Below are 22,382 nucleotides of genomic sequence, written 5' to 3'. Positions count from 1 at the left end.
AAAACGAAGGATATAGGATATCAATCTACGAAACAAAATAAGCATATGAAGACAACAGAAGTGTATGGTTGTTAAGTAGTAATTGATTAAGCTAGAGAGAAAAAATCCGGGTTACAAACTAAACCCGAGAGAACCAATTCAACCGAGGAAAACAACCGGACAACATACATGAAACATGAAACATGAAAACTTAATTAAACGTTTATTTCTACATATACAATATGTATTCAATTGCGTTGTTCATAAATGACATATAAAATACAAAAATACTATACAAAAATACAATATGTATGTAGTATACCAAAAATTAAAAATGTATACTGTGATACACAAGAAAAAACTCAGAAAAATTCAAAATAATTTTTGAAATACAATGTTTTCAACCGACATTTAAAAGTATCCAAAGATTCAGAGTTTCTTACATTTATACCTAGTTCATTCCACAATTTTGGCCCAATAGTACTAAAGCTTCTATCTGAAAAAGTTTTCTTTTTGTTATATGGGACTGCACAACAACCAATAGATGACTCTGACGACCTTAATGAACGTTTCGACACTTGAGGATTTAACAAATTGATCAAATATGACGGTGCATTACCTACATGACAGTTGTACATATATGTTAAGATTTTGAATGAACACTGAACTGCAGCAGAAACATTTGAGAATGCCTGCACCAAGTTAGGAATATGACAGTTGTTGTCCAGTCGTTTGATGTGTTTTATCATTTTATTTTGTCATTTGATTAGGGACTTTCTGTTTCGAATTTAATTCCTCAGAGTTCAGTATTTTTGTTATTTTACTTTTTACCTATGAATAGGAAATCATCGATAAAAAAAACTCTCCGAGATAATCCTTGTAATACTGTAGCTTGCAATTTCTGATATCAAACTCAAGTAAACCTACATCTGTTGGTCATGAACTCATTCGCCTTGATTCAGACAGCAATTCCGTCATCGAATTTTGAATAATGTTATCATCTTCGCCCTCCAAGTCCGTTTCCCGAAATTTGTTAGCCTGTTTGTTTTTGAGCATTTAGTATTGAATAAGAAGAAGGAAAAATAATCTAATCTCGATCACCTTGGGAAAGATTTCCGTATGTGTCTTAGGTCACACAAGGTTGTTCAAGGGATAGGAAACCAAATACCACTGGTTATGTGACATTTTAAATTGCCGTATTGGCATTATGTCTGAGCAGACTCAAATATACGCCAAAGCAGAATGATATACATATATTTTTCAATAATTTAGGAGGGACCTGTCAACGAGTTGAAAATATGTTTTACATGGTACATGCAGGCTATCTAATGTTTTTTTAACAATATATTGGTGTTAATCTTGTTTTTTTTTTTTTGCCTCAGCTTAACATAAATATATATATAAATAGCAAATGAGATATTTAGACACAGATAAGATGAATTCAAATGCCAAACGCATATCATTTTTTAAGCGATTTTTATGTAACAGCTTATTATCTGAATATTAAAGATACATTAACTTATTTAAAAATCGTTCAAACCTTTCAGGCAAATAAAGGTTCAATGTCAAATAAAGCTATAAATACCGTGAAATTTATATACATATTTGATAGACGTAAATAAAATAGATTGTATAATAAGCCTACTTTTTCGCACTTACATGAATATGAAAAAAAAACGAAAAAAAAACATATTCTATCAGTTGTATATTAATGTAAAAATTGGGAATAAACATATTGTCTTATTAAAAGAAAAGGTTTAGTAGTAGGGCGATAATAAAATGCTTTTGTGATGGTCTGATTCGAATAAGCGTAATGAAAGTGTGTATAAATTTTAGTTAAAATTTTTAATGTGTTAAATAATTTGAAATGTATGAAATGGTCAACATAATGAATGTATTAGTAGATTGTATAGTGTTAAATAGAAAGCAATGTATGATAATGGCAACTATTCGCCCTTCAATTTGAAAACTAAAATGTAAATAAATCTTTCGAAAAAGACGTATATATCACGATTATCCCAATGTTTTATTCATATGTTATAAACCATTTATTCTAATTGTTGTCATGCTTTTGCTATAGGAAATTAGACTTCTTGCATTTAAGTAAAATTAATTGAAAAAAAACCCGTTGTCGTTATTATGAAGACATCTATATGCAACACATTGACTTAAAAGGATATTATTATGTATTAAATATATTTTAGGTGGAGCTAGTTGCACATACTAATTTAAGGCTGATATTGTACTGTGATATAAGAAAAAGGGATGTGGTATGATGGCCAATTATCAACCGAGGTTCAAGACAATTTATCATTGCGTATGCTTTTTTTTGCGTGAAAGTTTTATAGACTTACTCCTGCTTGCTTAATTTTGGCAAATTTTCGTACTCTTTTGAATAAAGGAACAGAAAGGAAGATTGAGTTTGTCACAATCGCACCCCCTTTATTTTTGAGTAATGTTTCTACGGTGTATAAATCGCTCGCGACAATTAGATCGTTGGCAATATATGCCCACACATAATGATATATTTACATGTATTTGTTTGAATACAATAAATTTGTTTTTAATTTAGTGATTACCGTGATACCATCAGATGCTGTATCATGCCATTAGAAAGAAAACATACATTTTTTGTATTAAAATCGTCAAAATGTTTTCAACATTTCAAGCGCATACATCTACCATTTTCTTGAACCCTTGATCATAACTTCATCATGACATGACATGGATGAGAGGGAAAACACTTGAAATATTGCCATAATAACTTTCTAAATATAACAATGAACAAATTTTTACTGTTTTAACGGAAGTAAATCTAGATGAAACACACATATATATATATATATATATACTAGTCATAAGGCACGAGATGTCACGTTCAAAGTTTCCGCATACTTTGATAAAACTTAAATTCCATAATAGAAGGTCACCTGAATATATGATATACATAAGGAAAATATATGCACCGCCATTTCTATAATGTAGACGCTCTACGCGACCATAATTCAAATCGGTGGTTCATTTCTTGGTATCTGTTAGTGGTTGTCTTTTCTCATATGATAAAATGACTCTTTTTTTGCCATTTGGACAATATGTTTTTTTTTCTTCATATAGTCCTTTGCTAAATGTATGTATGTTTGCGTATGTTTTTGTAGCAGTTCGGTGATTCTGTTGTTTCTTTGTTTTCACCGTATAGCTGATGTGTTTCCTACCTTCTCGGTTTGTGACCCGGATTTGTCTCAGCTAAATCGATTTATTGCCTTTATTTGGCAGAGCTTTCAACAATTGTTATACATAGTATTAATATTAGTAATTTCGAATTAAAGCAGTTTAATTTACAATTTAACATGAATTACGAAATCTAAATCAATACAAACACATCTAAAAATACCAGGCTTATAATTTTGTACATCAGACGCGCGTTTCGTCTAACCAAGACCCGTCAGTGACGCTAAAATCAAAATATTTTAAAAAAGGTCAAATCAAGTCAGAAGTTGAAAAATCAAGAGCATTGTGGACCTTGTTTTTAAGCTAGACAATCCTCTCACTTGAATGACAGTTGCTTAGAATTTCAATATGTTGTCAATAATGTATGAGCAAAACAAACAGACAGAAAAGGCACATATATAATGTCATAAATTGGGGTACAGCATCAGTCAACATTGTGTATAATTTTAATTTAAAAAAAAAACAATTATGTAAACAAAGAAAAAGAAAAAACTAAACATAAACGAGAAATTTAAATCTAAATTTTTCTACATTAACAAGAGGTATAGGGGAGGCTTGAGATATAAAAAAAAACATATTTAACCTCGCCGCATGTTTGCTCCTACTCAAAGTCAAGAGCTTCTGACATTTGCCAGTCTTGTACGGTTTTCGATTTTTAAATTCTAGTTTCTTTTATATATTTCAGTGTTTAGTATGAGGTCCATTCTCACTGAACCAGTAAAATTGAGAATGGAAATGGGGAATGTGACAAAGAGACAACAACCTGATTATAGAACAGACAACAGCAGAAGATCACCAACATGTCTTCAATGTACATTTTTTTATAGGGGCCAGCTCCGGCACGCCTCCGGCTGCGGGATTTTTCGTTGTATTTAAGACCCATTGGTGACCTTTGGCTGTTTTCTGCTCTTTGTTCGGGTGTTATTTCTTTGACACATTCCCAATGTCGATTCCCAATCTTAGGTACACAACTACAGCAGACTCACCAGTGAATATTTAGAAGATAAAACCAGTAAGACCATGAAGATAATTTAGGACAAAGAAATGAAATATACAAATATGATCTTTTATTCGTCATAATGGGCTTAACATTATTATATAATACAAAAAAATAAAAGATATGGGGTATCCATCCATGACACACAATCAGTTCATGCGCAGCATCAAAGAAACACACATAATAAAATCAACGGTACCAATTTTGTTGCACCAGATGCGCATTTCGACAAAATATGTCTCTTCAGTGATGCTCGTGGCGAAAATATTTGAAATCCAAAGCTTATATAAAAGATGAAGAGCTATTATCCAAAGGTCCAAAAAGTATAGTCAAATTCGTGAAAGGAATCAGAGCTTTGCATGAGGGAGATACATTCCTGAATTTATAATAATTTCTAATATTTTGTAACACCAAATTTAAATAACACAAAAAATCCGTATTTTCATGCCAGTACCGAAGTACTGGCTACTGGGCTGGTGATACCCTCGGGGACTAATAGTCCACCAGCAGAGGCATCGACCCAGTGGTAGTAATAAAATCAACGGTACCAATTTTGTTGCACCAGATGCGCATTTCGACAAAATATGTCTCTTCAGTGATGCTCGTGGCGAAAATATTTGAAATCCAAAGCTTATATAAAAGATGAAGAGCTATTATCCAAAGGTCCAAAAAGTATAGTCAAATTCGTGAAAGGAATCAGAGCTTTGCATGAGGGAGATAACCAACGTACAAAAAGCAAAGGAACAGCACTTTTATTTCTGTTACCTTCATATTTGTTTCTACTGATACGTAGAAGTTCTTTAGTCGACATCATATATGAAATAATATAATATTTTATTGTTATAAGATTTAATATAATAGTTATATAAAACACATGTTGTGTTAGGCTCTGATCATGTCCATAACGTTATAGTATGGTATTAGTTTTCTGTTTTGCTTTTTCCAATCATATTGTGTTGTAAAATGATGCCCTTTATGGGTTCTTGATTAGATTGATAAAATTTTTATCTTATCTTATCTTATCTTATCTTATCTTATAACATCGATATGGATATTTGACACATGCTTTTAGATCTAGATACTTTATAGAAAGAGTGGAAGTCTCATAAAAGAACCCAGGCGGAATTATGCCATCCAAAGCTTAAAACAACCGAAAGACGACGACAGGACATACAAGTACACAAAACACATGATAGAAAAAAAAAGATGATCAACCCGAACTCCACCGAAAGCGCCTCTCCTCGCAGACAGAATTTATTGTCCGAATATGGGGACAAAAGTTTGTGTCGGCTGTTTTTGAATTAGCACGTTACAATTCTAATTCAGTCTGTCTGCGAAGTACATTACATGGCAGGGCAATAATGTTGTTAAATGGATTAGTTTCCATTATTCATTTAAATGTTACATATCTTATTCGAATTATTGAATATTCGATATACTGTTCTTTATTAACACACGTCAAAATTCAAATCAGATTTGAAATATTAACACAATACATCGTTGCACAACATTTATAACAAAAGGTTTAAATGCAGTTTGGTTGCAGGAGGAAATTGCATTTAAATGTTTGTTTAAACCTTGACATATTATCAAAACTGTCATACAGTGTATGACATAAGTTTGTCAAGGACTAAATTCTAAAAATAATCGAATGTGATATACGAGCAATGAGAGGCTATTAAATAGATCTAGACAATAGTAAATAGGTAGACGGATTGGGATAGGTAGGGAGTGCTTTTGGAAAATATGGGATCAAAAGCAAAGGGACTAAAATTATGTATTTTCTTAAATCCGTAAATCAGAAGTAAACAATTGGCACTAAGTTAACATATTATGATTTTTAACGCAACATAGAGTATATCACGTTATTCTGAAATAAGGAATTTAAAGAAAAATCGCTGTTAACTTCATTATTCAATGTTATTGTTTTAGCATTTACTTCGATTAAATGTACCAGAGTAGGCAAACAAATTTGCCCGAAGTAGCAACAGGAACATATTTTCCCTACTTTATAGAAACTAAAGAAATACATTGCAAGAAGACCACGAAATAGACGTCCGTAAAAAACTCCAATGAGAAACAGGAAACATCAAACCATCTGTGATATAAACCTACAATTTGATTTAAAATATTCGGGTTGAGCGTTCTTGATGAAGGTTAATCCAGAAAATCGAACGGTTGCATAGAACTATTCAACGTGTCGTTTTCACTTTTGACATGTAAAATAAAGTCGACTACTTTACTCTGATGTTATACTACAGTAGGTGTGTTCAAGACGTTGTTAATGACTTTAAACAAAAGCAAACTGATTGCATAGAAAAAAATTAGTCGCATTTTCTTTTTAGAAATATCATATACATGGTAGAAATAGAAGTCGGTAAAACTTATAATGAATGAATATCAGTTGTAAGGAAATGAAGTACATCGACAACCAACATATTTACATTGATGTATATCAAACATAATTTAAAAAAAGTATACTATAACGGGACTATGACACCTTTTACAAAAGGATTGATCAAAATATACAATGCTGCTCAAAAACACGAAATTAAGAAGCTAATACAATTAAGAGCGCGTGTCAGACGTGAAATATTTCTCTTGTCTTAAATGTATCTTCAAGTTTTAGATGATAATGATAGCAGTTTTTATCCACGGGAATATACTGCTGTGTACATATTTGTGATATCAGTGGTTCGAACTGAGACATTTCGTTTGATGTCTTTAAAACTTGTTGTTTAGTTCTGTTCAGATTAACAACGTTGGTGAAGAAATATTTCGTCAGCCATGCTACCGATGACATGCATACTACTCGTAATCATACCTTATTGGTTTGCCGTAATAGTTATATTGTTATAATAAAAACAAAACAAATATCTATCACGAACCTATTCGTCTAATGTCTTTGATGCTGCTTCAGTCAAAGATAAAGTACTTTTTAAGAGATTATTTTTCTTTCTAGAAACAATTTTACACACGAATTGACAGCAAATCCCAGGCTTAAATATCACATCAATCAATTCCTATTAATGTTTAACCATCTGCATATAAAATAGTAAAGTTATATCCCTTACAGGAACAAACATGTTACGTGTTTAAGCTGGAGCGAGGAGAATGAGATTTATTCTGTGCCTGTTTTTTTTTCTAATGTGATGTAACATATGTTTAGTGCAGTTTTAATATAAACATAGTCACAAGTGATAAATTTGTCTGGATAAATATTCTGCAAAACACATGTTGGGTGATTTCAGCTGTAGGAATTGTCTGTTCCATATAAAATAGTTAAGGTGTTCTCTTTGGATATAACGGCTTCCTCCACCAATTGATGAGCGTGGTTTTTAACTACCTTGCAAACGACCAATGGATCATGACCACCATGATATAGTCTCATATCTGGTGCCATGATTTTTAAATTCATATTTTTTCAGTCAAAGATAAAGTACTTCTTGAGAGATTTTTTTTGTTTTCTAGAAACAATTTTACACACGAATTGACAGAAAATCTTAGGCTTAAATATCACATCAATCAATTCCTATTGATGTTTAACCATCTGCATATACAATAGTAGAGTTATATACCTTACAGGAACAAACATGTTACGTGTTTAATCTGGAGTGAGAAGAATGAGATTTATTCTGTGCCGGGTTTTTTTCTAATGTGAACATATTTATCTTTGTAACATATGTGTAGTGTAGTTTTAATATAAACATAGTCACAAGTGATTAACAAATATTCTGCAAAACACATGTTGGGCGATTTCAGCTTTATGAATTGTCTGTTCCATATAAAATAGTTAAGGTGTTCTCTTTGGAGATAACGGCTTCCTCCACCAATTGATGAGCGTGATTTTTAACTACCTTGAAAACGATCAATGGATAATGACCACCATGATATAGTCTCATATCTGGTGCCATGATTTTTAAATTCATATTTTTACATGTAGAATATAATTTGTCAAGAGCATACTGATTGCCTTCGGTTACTACTTTTCTGTGTTGCTTACTTTTTAGTTTCCAAGTATTCAATAACGAATAATTTTTGTACTGTATATGCTCATGTATTAATAATCACTTAACTGATGAAATTGTATTTGTAAGAATGCTACAAGTGGTTATGTTGTCTGTATAGATAAAGGTACACATTTAAATTTAACATTGACATGACGTTTAATCAACATAGCAGAAAACCAATAACAAAAAATGTCTAGAACTATTATACACATTACTCAACACCAAACAACCTTGGCATGACGACAAAACACAATATAAATATATTGAACGACATAATTTTATCAAGGCCGATTTTCTAAATTTATCACACCGATTAACAAAAGTGCCTATACAAATCACACCTTGAATGTTTAAACCCCTTTGTTTGAATACTGCTCTATTATGTTTTGTTTCTTATCTTTGATATTTACTTTTTACAAATCATAAACTACAAGTCTACAATAGAACTAAATTCCGACAGAAGATAAAAAAGAAAAAAAAATGAAAAATATTTTCAGATGTCACATGCTATCAACTTCTTTTTAGATAAAACAAATAAATGCAATATTAATTTCGATTTGGATGATGTTTAGGGACGACATCAAAAGTTCAATGTAGGATAAAAAAACTTAATTCACATAGTTTTTTCATTGACCCCCCACCCCCCTCTTAACTTAATTTGGGGAAAATTGATTTACCAATAGGGATATATGTAAAAATCGATTTTAGATATACAAAACTTGCAGAATTTTACCCCCCCCCCCCCCCCCCCCCCCCCACCACCCCAAAACTATTTGATTTAAGTTTTTTTTATCCTACTTCGATCGTCTCTAATCACTACAATATTGATATTGTCATTTATGCATGAAACAGCTTGTAAAAAGTAACATACAAATTACTCTATACGAACATACAACACAATTTACAATTAGATAACTGAGTTTAATATTGATGTACATCTCATCATCCCAAAAAAAAATAAAATTGAAGGACACTAAAGAAATTACAGTTTTTGAAATCGATTTATATCAAGAGCAACCAAATAGAACGATTGAAAACAAAAATATAAGTGAAGGTAGCACAATACAAAGATTTATTTACTTCTAATCTCCAACCTTTGAAATGCTGTTACTTTCTCAAGACTGCATGTAAATTAATAGAAGAGGTATGTATAGATAGATAAAATATTAACCACCTTATAAATGAATTTTAAATAACTATAGTTTTTCAAGCATTGTTTTTCTTCATAAGACCCCGTGTCCACTTATTTAAATTGTTTGATGTGTCAATTATAAGTATTGCCATGTCACGTTCAGCCAAGTATATCATCATAAGTATTAAACTTGCACATACAACATCATGAGATGTTCAATCTTTATTTAGGTATTAAGGTATTAAGAGTGCATTTTTTTCTAACACAAACGATGCAAACGGCTAAGCGCGCACATGTTTTTATCATTTCTTTCAAACATACGTTTGCAAAGTTTGCATAAACGTTGACAAACTATGCAAACGAAAAAAATGCGTCTGAAGTTTGTCGTTTGTTACAACAAACGCTACATTTGTTTCTTACTTCAACCTGATTAAACGAAGTATTTGTTCTACATTTGTAAAAAGTCTGTTTACCAACAACATGTGCATGCCTTATTGAAAGTTCAAACAGGGTCAGTAAAGCCTTATTAAACGATGTATTTGTTTCTGCTTTTGTAGCGTTTAGAAAACAGCAAAAACGCGACACAACGTTTATGTTTACAAAATTTAGGTTAGAAAGAAATGCGGCCTACATCATAATTGAATCTATACATATTGCAATGAAGTTTTTCTATCTAAAAAGAACTTTTTCAAATCCACCATATAACTGTTGTCACATATACATTGATCAAATATTTAATTGAAAAAAAAACTGAACATGATATGCGTACTGTACCTGAACATCTTGTATCAAGTAGAATTGTCATATGCTTTTACAGCTGTCACACTTCTTACCTTATTTGTACACCTGCCTCTTTGATTGTCTTTGAGTTTTCTTGCTGGTGTATTAACCTATGGATCTGGAATGTTCTGCTTTGATGTGTGGTGTGTTAACATTTGCCAGGCTATTTCAAAGTTTTAAAATGTAGCTAATTGAAATTTAAGTAGTATAAATGTACAACACCAGGTCAATGTAAAAAAAGTACCATTGTTTCCTTCTACTACACAGTGTACTTGTAGTAATATACAGATAAGGCATTTTGATGGTTAAAATGAAAATATTTTACATTAATATGCAGGCAAATAAACTTCTTGATTTAGTCGCCACTGATAAGCTTAATGCAAAAGAAACCCTTGCCAGACTTACCAAAGTGTATTTCAAAATAAGAATATGTGGTATGATTTAAAATAAAAAAAAAAACTAACCACGAGCTATTAAATGACGTGTTATTTGGTGCATCTGGTGTACATAATTTGAATTCGGGTATCGTTGACGAGTTAAAGGCAACTACAAATATTTGCACGACATTCAACAATGAGCAAAAGTTATACCACATAGCAAGATATAAAAACTCCCGACATGATAAATGAACTCAACTCATACGATAATACTAATGGTCACAATAATAGAAGGTAAACAATAAAAAACCCAAATATGGACAAGAACATATGACAGGGCACATAAGCCAGGTATCTTTAAAGATGTTGTTCAGGTCAAATGTAGCATTATCGTATATTGTAGTAGATTTCTGCTTTAAAAGTTTCATACTGGTCGATGCATACACCAAAATTGGATCAACCATCCATTGGTCGTGGAAGGGTTTATCCGAATTAAGTAACATATAAAAAAAAAAACACCAATTATACTTTTATCCTCATGAGAAATGTACGTGCTAACAGTGTACTTTCTTACATGAGAAAAATCTAGGGCAATCTTAAATAATCACAGACGAAATTCTGTAGTACAGTAGTATACAAAGACCAAATCAATGTAGGTGTAACTGTAAATATTAGACGATGGCGTAAACTATTTAAGCCATTAGAATTGCTACAAAAGATAGTTCGACAAAATCATGAAATTCAAAACAATATAGTTAACGTTCAACCAAGGCCACAATCTGTCGAACAGGACCCGAGTATAGTTTGTAAACATTGCTTTAATTTACTAAATGAGAAACATATGGTACACAAAGAGAATCGATTCTTATTACTTTATAAAACGTTTTAAATTTCATCAAAGTTAGAAGTGTTTATTATTTGGTACGCCATAAAGGCTTATTTATATAAAAATGCATTATGTTGATTGATAGTATGAAAAGAAAAAAATGACATCTGTTGTTTTATTTACTGTGTGTTAGACTCCGTGAGATGGGGAGAATAATATTGTGAAACTGATTGAACCTGCATTTACTGAGCAACTCAAACCTCTTCAAATCCCGGAAGTGATTTCATGTGCTCCGGAAGGTAATATGAGATTAAGCGATATACCATCATCCTACCTTATCTCAGTATGTGAACTTGATTAAAAAGGTGGCATTAAATAACTAAACATGTAAATTAAAAATCAAGTGACGAATTTGCACAAAAGACAAAAAAAACCCCAGTATTATTGAGTTGTCTAATTTCGCGTGAGGACAAAATGAGTAGAAGAAAGATAGTAAAAAAGAATAGAAAGAAAAGATAAAATAAAATAAATTTCAAGAAGGTGAATTGTTGAACATGAATCAAAACAAAAACAAAGAGACACTTGGGCAACCAAAATTGCAGCAGTCCCTGCTAGTCACATTATACCTGTCGTTTTGCTCAAATTAGAATTAATCATATCCGGTTATCATTAATCATACAAACATGAATTGCTTAATTTTTCTTGTGCATTGCAAATAGCTATCAAAGGTACCAGGATTATAATTTAGTACGCCAGACGCGCGTTTCGTCTACGTAAGACTCATCAGTGACGCTCATATCAAAATATTTATAAAGCCAAATAAGTACGAAGTTGATGAGCATTGATGGTCCAAAATTTCAAAATGTTGTGCCAAATACGGCTAAGGTAATCTATTCCTGGGATAAGAAAATCCTGAGTTTTTCAATAAATTCAAAGTTTTGTAAACAACAAATTTATAAAAATGACCACATAATTGATAATCATGTCAACACCGAAGTGCAGACTACTGGGCTGGTTATACCCTCAAGGACGAAACGTCCACCAGCAGTAACATCGACCCAGTGGTGTAAATAGTTATCAAAGGTACCGGGATTATAATTTAGTACGCCAGACGCGCGTTTCGTCTACATAAGACTCATCAGTGACGCCCATATCAAAATATTTATAAAGCCAAATAAGTACGAAGTTGAAGACCGTTGAGGGTCCAAAATTCCAAAAAGTTGTGCCAAATACGACTAAGGTAATCTATTCCTGGGATAAGAAAATCCTTAGTTTTTCAATCAATTCAAAGTTTTGTAAACAGGAAATTTATAAAAATGACCACATAATTGATATTCATGTCAACACCAAAGTGCTGACTACTGGGCTGGCAATACCCTCGGGGACGAAACGTCCACCAGCAGTGTGATCGACCCAGTGGTGTAAATAGTTATCAAAGGTACCAGGATTATAATTTAGTACGCCAGATGCGCGTTTCGTCTACTTAAGACTCATCAGTGACGCTTATATCAAAATATTTATAAAGCCAAATAAGTACGAAGTTCAAAAGCATTGAGGGTCCAAAATTCCAAAAAGTTATAACAGTACAAAATGTATGAACATCGATACTGAGATGGTTATAACCCTTAGATCTGCTTTAATCTGTTTCCATCATAAAGGTTAAAATTTCTTCCAGAGCCTTTGTCTGTCAAGCCCCATTCTTCCTACTAAATGTAATATATTTTTTAAACTTCCTTAAGTTAAATTATCAACCCAAACATTCACGTTCGTCCTGAAATGGAAAAACACTTCCCATTTCTAACTAAGATACGACGATTTCCAACATTGATCAAGTTGTATGGAGACAACCAGGTTTAATCCACCATTTTCTACACAAGAACATGTATGTTCCAAGTCAGGAATTTGAAAAATGTTGTCCATTCGTTTCATGTATTTGAGCTTTTGATTTTGCCATTTGATTAGGGACTTTCGTATTCGAATTTTCCTGGGAGTTTAGTATATTTGTGATTTTACTTTTTTATGTGGTTCATTTTGTAACTGTTGAAAGTTTTTATGTTCATGTTTTGCATATGATTCAATAATACTTTAAAAAGAACAGTCATGTCAAAAGTTTATATATTGGGGGTAACCACTTCACAAAACAAACAAATGAACGTCTGATTATCACCTGTCAATGCAATGGGTGTATGTGGCAAGGTTAACATATAAAATGAAGCCTTTAGTAAATATTTAGTTAAAACTACATTGTTTACAAAATGGTAATTGACACCGATGTGTGGAATTGTATTAAAAGTTGTCTGTAAACTTGCTTTGAACATTAATGTAGTCAATCATAAAACATTTTTTAAAAGAAATGTCATTTATGCAAATATTATGTTCAAATAATTTACATATTATAAACAAATCACGATAGAAATTGTATACTTTTTTGAATGTGAAAGTAGACCGCTTACGTGCTTCATTAACTGTTCTCACTGTATGCAATATTGCTGCCTAAATTATACACAGGTTTTTGGGATGAAAACACTATGCACAAAAAAACAGTAGAAGCAGGGACGTTCCAACTTTTAAACAGAAAATTCATTCTTGGTCATAAATTATAGTGTTCATGCGTTCTGTATGTAGAAAGAAAAAACAAAAATAACTCCAAGGAAAATTAGAAATTGAACATCAATAGGCAAAATAAAAAGCATAAACACATCAAAGGCATGGATGTGCCCCTAAACGTATTAATAAATAAGAATCAGAAAACATATGAGTTTATCATTGTTTAAAAAGTTTATTACCACTACTATTGACGCTATTCATTTTGTCAGAGAGGAGGGATTATTGATGATTGATGTTCATTCGTCCATTCGCCACACCAATATTATGAAATAATGCTACTTCAGTTACCCTTGTCATTTAACTATTAAAATCAATAGATGATGTATAAATTGCATTGTGACCTTTCGTATTTACGTTATAAGACATGTTTTATTAATTTGACTGCAATCTAATTAAGTTGTTTTGTTCGAACTGTAATGGGACACATCGGATCTGGTTACAAGTGACACAAATTGAAGTATTGCAATCAAGCACCAAATTAAAAATAGATTATTAACCTTATTAATGAGTCAATAAAAGAACAAAAAGTATTCAACAAACTTTGTGACGAACTCAAATACTAACGACCGACCATCATGTGATTTAACCATAAGATTTTTGTGGTGGTGATGTTGTCAGCTTTAAGAATGAAAAAAAACACGCATACCGAAAATACTGAAATTAAAGGAAAATTCGACAGAGGAGAAGGTAATAAAAACGGATAAAACCAAACGTTACCAGTTAACGGAACGAATGTTAAAACAACTGCCCCTCTGATCTGGTGTATGCGTGAATATATAATGATTAAGCAGCTACGGTTACAGTGATTTTGCCTTTTGAAGTAATTTATTGTTCTAGAAATAAAATTGTCACGTTTGTACTAAATCAATTGTTCTTCGAGTTTTTTGAATTTTTTTTTTATAGATGTATCATATCAGAAAACCTTGTGGTTAAAGTTGTGTCCTAGATTTTAGCACAATGTAGATAAGTGACAGTACATTGTCGTCAATAGATTGAACCTTTATACTAATTGGTTAACTTTATCATACATGCTACTTTCCAAAGGTTTGGTCTCGAGTATATCAGATGCAAGTAATCCTTGATAGACGTGACTTTTCAAAGGTTTGGTCTCGAGTATATCAGATGCAGGTAATCCTTGATGGACGTGACTTTCCAAAGGTTTGGTCTCGAGTATATCAGATGCAGGTAATCCTTGATGGACGTGACTTTCCAAAGGTTTGGTCTCGAGTATATCAGATGCAGGTAATCCTTGATGGACGTGACTCCAAAAGTTTTGTCTCGAGTATATCAGATGCAGGTAATCCTTGATGGACGTGACTTTCCAAAGCTTTGATCTCGAGTATATCAGATGCAGGTAATCCTTAATGAATGCAATGATTCAATCATTTTTCATGTTTACCTTCTATCATCAATCTTTATCTGATTGAGATGAATTTAACAAAATACTAAACATACCAGCACGAAATTAACAAATGTTAAATTTATTCATGAAAATAAAACTTTTGTCATATATGCTTATTGTTACTTTGACTATATTTGTATGATACTGTTCAATAATTTGCAACCCTTTCAAAGTAGACGTTGGATCATCTCCACGTAGATAATATAAAACAAGATTCCTTCAACGAACATCCTCCTCCATAATTCTTTTCCATTCTCAATATTATCCAAAAGTCCATGAGAGTGTGTTCTTAAAAATATATGGCTTTGTTTATACAGTTGAATTATTTCATTTTGACAAAAATGGACTACATGTTAAGTTATAAAACGTCTCACATAGATATTTGATAAATCATGATAATTTAACACCAATATAAAGTAACAATGAATGTTTTAAAGTTCGTTTAAAGAAATACTGTATCAAAAGCTCGAAGGTGGTTTAGAAATGCGTTTGAAAACCGCTACCTAATGTATTTTTAAAGGAAGATATTATATTATAACATACTAAAAAAAACGTATTAGGAAAAAATTCTCTCTGATAGGTTTCATAGTGAACTGATATGTGAGACAAAAGTACAAACAACGACATACAACACAACTATACATCAAAAGACTGAGTAACACGATGCACATACTCGTGAGTGATCGCATGTGCTCAAGCAGTTTAATAAGCAGATCCTGCCCAACATGTGGCATTCTGAAAACATCATGTAAGGCTTTGGATTTGCGCAAAGTAATCCAATGTAGTTGATATTTTGAAATGGATTATCAGTGTTATAACTAATTTTTTTTACAATTTTACAGAATGCAAATATGGCATAATACGATTTTTTGTATCAAGCAATAAATTGTTGACAATATCTGATTATACTTATTAGCTGAACAAAAACTACAGACCGCTCAGTTGAATTATTTCTATATTTATTTGTTTGATAAACTAAAAGTTATACAGCTTTAAAAGATATTCAAGTAATTATTTGTATTATATGATTATATGAAACGAAAATACACAAAGTTGAAGATATGGACTGATATGATATTGTTCACAATGACAGGTAGCAATATAAACACATGTATTAACGATCATAAAACAAAAATCTTTATCTCAGTCAAGACAAGGCTCACGTTCACACTTTAACGAAATATGTATTACCGTTCCCTTAGAAATATTTATAAATCTGACGGGACGAAGCTCACGTTGTCTGTTCACAATACATAAATAAAAATTGACATCATTAAAGAAATATGTATACGTTTGGTTGGACAAAGCTCACGCTCGCAATGTTTGTGGTTAAATATCGAAGCTCCCAAACATATATTTCACTACTAACTACAATGGATACCGATTGAACCTTAAATGTTTTGCAATGCATACATAACATACTTTTCTCGGTTTAGAACGTAATTTCGTTATACGCAATACAAAGAAAGATTTATCCTTCAATGTTAACAGACTAATTATTTAAAGGGTAACAGACCATTCATTGTTGTATAACATTTAAACCAGAAAGTACTTTTAACACATAATATATAACTAATTGATTGAATGCAACAAAATCCTTGACATATTCTCCATTTCCAATCTCAATTTTATTCATACTCGACAAATTCATAATAATGAAATACAAATAAGTAAGGTACTAAATATGCGAGTTACTCTGAAAAAAAATCCATTTACACATCAGTTTCCAAATGTTATTACAGCTTCTTCAAGTGATTGGTGGTCAGTCGTTACATACCGTTAGTCTATTGTCCGAATTAATGATGATTATACCTATTCATCTTCAACTTTCTTGTTCGGACACATGTATTGGTGTTTTTTGATTTTCTCAATCCCGTATTTGACCTCTTAACTACAATTTTGTCATTTTTTCTTCGACATATTTGACTCGGTACCAGATTTTCTATATTTAAAGTGATTAATTGAATTAAAAAAATATAAACATATAGAGCTCATCTTCGTACTGTTTTAGATTAGTTAACTTGTTTTGTGAATTTCTAACCTATTTTCAAATTATGAGGTCAAATTGTTACCTGCGCTGTCTTTATGAATGCAAACCCCTTAAAAGTAGGTGAATTTCCATTGTCAGGCAGTCAACAGCTGACAACCAGACTCACCAGAAAAGAAAACAAACCCAATATTTGTAATTCTGAATGTGTCCGCAGCTCGTTGTCGGAAGTAATCAAAAAGATACAAAAAGGTTTCATTTAAACTCTTGAGTCGAAAACACAACCAAAAGACGAACAACAATATTCAAAACACAACATTGAAAACTTAAGACTGAGCAACACGAACCCACCAATAACCGATGGTCATAATAGGATGCACGATAGCTTGACCTGCCGAATATAACTGTCATATTGTTTAAAGCAAGCCTAATATGTAGACAAATGCGGTAAAAGAACTAGAATCATTCAGGAATTACTTTGACAAACTCATATGATGTGACTGAATCAATTACACATGTGTAGTGATTTTTAAAGTTAAGTATGATCATTCAATGACTGGGCAGTGATTTTTTTCTCTCAAGGAAGTCAAATTTTTGAAGAAAATTATCACGTTTGTCTTCACAAATCAAGGGACTTTTGATAGATGTATCATAACAGACAACCTTGTTATTGACATTTTGTCCTAGATTTTAGCTTACTGGGAAAGATAAAATGTAGTTTATCTTAAAACGTATTGTTATTTAAAACGGTACATTTCTTCTACATGGAACTCTTACTTAATTGCAGACAGTTTCAAATATTTGACTTTCAAAACGTGTAGTCCGGAGGTAATTATTTGCGCACGTGATGTTTCAATCGGTGTTAATATTTACACCGAATCATCAATCCTTACCTTTGTGAACAAAATAATTAAAACCAATCAATAATTTAATCATGTTAAAATGCCATGCGACTGTCATTAAAACTGAGGGACAAAGCTAGCTATAAAACAAGGTTTTATTCATCATTTGGTTACAAGGAAATGTCTGAACCAAGTCAGGTATATGACAGTTGTTTTTAATTTGAGTTTTGTAATCCCGCTTTATTTTTTCTTTATATTTGATAAAAGACTTTCCGTTTTGAGTTTTCCTCCTATTTTTGCTATTCTACTTTTTATGTTTTTGCATGCCAATTCAACACTTGTTATTTGATATGTTTATCTTTCCTATGGCTTGACATTTGTATGCTACATTTCTCACTGAATTAACACTAATTTCAACGAAAGCATGGCCTTATCCTTTAGAAATAGAAATTTGTGTCTGAAACCCCGGATGTGATTTAAAATAATACCTTATAGGTATACAATTTATTATTGAGAAGAAGACAACATATATAGAATAAACGATTTTTATAATATAGTTTATAGTGTTAAAGAGATATGGAAGATACTAAACCCATAAGGCGATGACATACTGAGAACGTCATTACAAAAAGCAAAAAGGACGAAAAGACATATAACCGTATACAACACACACAATAGAAAACTAAAGACTGAGCAACATGAACACCACCAAACACCACGTGTTTCGGATTAATGAGAAGATACTGCTTCACATGTGACACCCAATATGTCACGCATGTAAGTACAAACTACATTTGAGCATGAATATAAATGGAAACGGATTATTTTTTTATAATGTGTACAACACATTGAAAAAATAACAAGCCGAGACTATAATTTATATATTTAAGGCGTAAAATCACTAATGTAAAGCCCCATTGCTTTCTATGTTGAATTATGCAATTTCAAGCATAAATGGCAACTTTGTCCTAAGTTCAAATAAAGTGGCAGTTATTGCATGTCAAAACTTCACCTTATCCTGACTAGAGCTGAAAAATTCCGCACACCTTTAATTGCATATTAGAGCGTACTGGGTCCCGGAAGTTTGATAGTACAAAACAGTTACTTCTGATCTGTACAACAGGGCAAATGTACCCTCCAATTAAAATGTCATGTACTTGTTTATTATTCAAAAGAACCTTCATCAATGTATCTACAGTGATCCCAAGTCCCTACGCTTTTAGTTGATACCAACACTACCAAATTACCCAGTATTGAAAAAGATACAGCTAGGAACTGTTTTGTTTAAAATATGTACTTTTTTCTTGTATGTTCATTCCGACCGGGCCTGAATTAGTAGTTCTATACCTTAAAAAAAGAGACGTCAGTTACCAAAGAGATTGTCAAACTCTAACAATATTATAACGTAATACATTTGTATTTGAACAGGAGCAATTTCTGAGGTTACCTAGTGTACAAAACAAAATCCATGTTTAGGGTTAATCAAATTTTAAACTGGTTTAATGAATATGAGTTCAGAATTGAATTTGAACACTTACATAGATTTGAAACCACATAGTGACCTTTTCAGTTGATATTTATAAACCCTAACAGATTATACATATTCTCCGAAGATGGTAACAACCTGCCGAATTGAAAAGTCTATACATGTGTAATAAACCGAATAACAAGATCATATTATGCGTAAATATATTTTCCACAAACGCAAGTTTTGTTGTTTTACAACATAAAATATATACTAAGTAAAAAAGTTTAAAGTGTTTATATTATACGGTACAAAAAACACTTATAGTTATAGATAAGGTCTGATGAGACATATCTCACGTTCACATGTTACAATGAATTGACGCGTCTAAAGAAAACTTTAAACGTTTGGCGAGACAAAGATCACGTTCACAGTAAAGCAATGTTTGTGATTAAACAATGAAGTTCCCAACACACATACTTAATTGCTATAAATATCCATTAAACCTGGAATGTTTGTTGCATTTAATACATCACTTAGTTTTCTCGTTTTAGCATGTTATTTCATAATGCGCCATATGAAATAGATTTATCCTTGAATTTCAACAGACTAATTATTTAAAGGGTAAAACAGACAATACTTTGTGGCACGATACTTAACCAGAAAGTACTTTTCACACAAATAAGTAGAGTTTTTGAATGCACAAAAATCTATGTCAGAATTTTGTTTTATATCAAAATAAAAATAAACATGTAAGAAAGTAGGAAATTCTGGCGTTTTTCTCATTTAAGTTAATATTATTTTAGTTAATCCATCATGAAAATTTTTCTGAATTGGAGCTGGCTTTTAGTTTGGAATAGGACATATATTTCATCTTTACTTGACTTCAATGTATGATTTTTAATTATGGTCACCGGAAACTCTCACTTACTGTAGATATATGACGTTGAAATGGCTTCTTGGACTGAACGGGAGGTCATCATTCATGACAGATCAGTTACATCTTTGTCTTGTTCAAGTTCTCTGCATGGCAAAAGAAAAAAATCGATGAATCATCAGGTGGCGTTTTGTTCCTCAACTTTTATTTACAATACTTTTTTACTTTTAATTGTTCGAAATGATTAGGGTTTTCTATCCCAGGAATAAGTTACGTAAGCTTCGTTTTGGAAACATTTGTTAGAATATATGGTCCTTAATATTCTTCCACTTCGTTCTATATTTAGCTTTTTAATACTGTTTTTGATTCATGCATCGCTGATGGGTCTTTTGTAGACAAAAAACGCGTCTAGAGTACAAATTTACATGTCTGGTTTCTTTTATCAATATTATTAACAGTGATAATATAGAAGGTTACAAACGAAACCAAAGACAACCGCATGAACCTCATATAGGAGCGAAGCATGATAAACATTTGGTAAACATCGTTGCTCTGCATGCAGCATCCGCCAATTGAATTCAAACTCTATCATTGAAAAGTAAAATAATAAAATTACCGAACTCCAAGGAACATTCAAGTAGGAAAGTCCCTGATCACATGACAAAATCAAAAGCTCAAACACATAAAACTTATGGAAAACAAATGTCATATTTCTCAATTGGTTCAAGCATTTCCTATGTAGAAAATGATGGATTAAACCTGGTTTTATATCTAGCAATACCTTTGACTTGCATGACAGGCGCATAAAATTCCCTTATATTTACAACAATGTGTAAATAAAAAAACAAAGAGGCATAATATGTAAAAATGTCAAAAAATAGGGGGTACAGTAGTCAATAATATATTTTATAATAAAATAAGTGAACTATGCAGGATGACTTTTTCTTTTTTCTCTTTACAAAGTTTCTCTGAGAATGTTACTTCTTATACGTGCAAAAAGAATTCGAATAGTAGTGGTGCACTGTAACTAACCTTTGTAATAAGCACTGGATATTAATATTAATCCAACAAACTCATAAATACGTTAAAAACAATATATTTTGGGGTTCTTGTTGATTAGTCTTTAGTTTTCTATGTTGTGTCATGTGTACTATTATATGTCTCTTTGTCTTTTTTTAATTTTAGCCATGGCGTTGTCAGTTTGTTTTCCATCTATGAGTTTGACTGTCCCTCTGGTATCTTTCACCCTCCTTTCATCTGAAATGAAAGTGTGTTATTACCTAAGTAAGCAATATGTATCTCAGAATCATGTTTAGAATTTTAAACAGTGTTTAAAAGTGGTGATAATTATAAAAAGTCTATCATTATTAACATGACCTAGGAAATACTACCGTGCCATCTTTAAAGAGAATCATACCCTTTTAGATAGGTTGTGCGATTATTGTACATATGAGAAACACTGAGTGATGACATGAATATATTTATAGTCATTACTGTACCATTTGTGACCACGTAGTTGCTGAAACAAGAAATGATGTAACAATAGATTTCATGCCAAAAAACGATTTTAAAACGTTGCGCGTAATTTGTATTTAGTCTGGAAAATGTCTTTATACGTATCCGTTTTGTTATTAAAAACGGTAGCTCGACTATTTATGTATCCTGTAATAGATTTATACCATATTATGTTTATACGGTACTGAATGAATTATTGTCGCATATTTGTACTTTAGAAGCATACTCGAGTTTTTTCAGATATAGTCTTTCATATTAAGATGTGAATACTGTTATTTATTTAATGTATTCTTGGAGAACATATATAAAAATTCCAACAGAATGACAAAAGAGTCATATAACACCAACAAGAAATATC

At 31.7% G+C, this 22,382-nt stretch overlaps 1 long non-coding RNA gene across 1 annotated transcript; it reads right to left on the bottom strand.

Annotated features, from left to right (window-relative positions):
* Positions 1-15,401: 15,401 nt before the first annotated feature.
* LOC139492549 (uncharacterized) lies at positions 15,402-20,657 on the bottom strand. The gene is made up of 2 exons (XR_011656892.1): positions 20,564-20,657; positions 15,402-15,626 (listed from the first exon to the last, which is right to left on the bottom strand). It is a non-coding gene; the product is annotated as an uncharacterized lncRNA (long non-coding RNA).
* Between the last annotated feature and the right edge of the window lie 1,725 nt (positions 20,658-22,382).

This window comes from Mytilus edulis, chromosome 10 (genome assembly GCF_963676685.1).
Source record: "Mytilus edulis chromosome 10, xbMytEdul2.2, whole genome shotgun sequence".
Taxonomy (NCBI): Eukaryota; Metazoa; Mollusca; class Bivalvia; order Mytilida; family Mytilidae; genus Mytilus; species Mytilus edulis.
The sequence above is the reverse complement of the archived record's forward strand: the minus strand, read 5'-3'. Positions and strand labels throughout refer to the sequence as shown.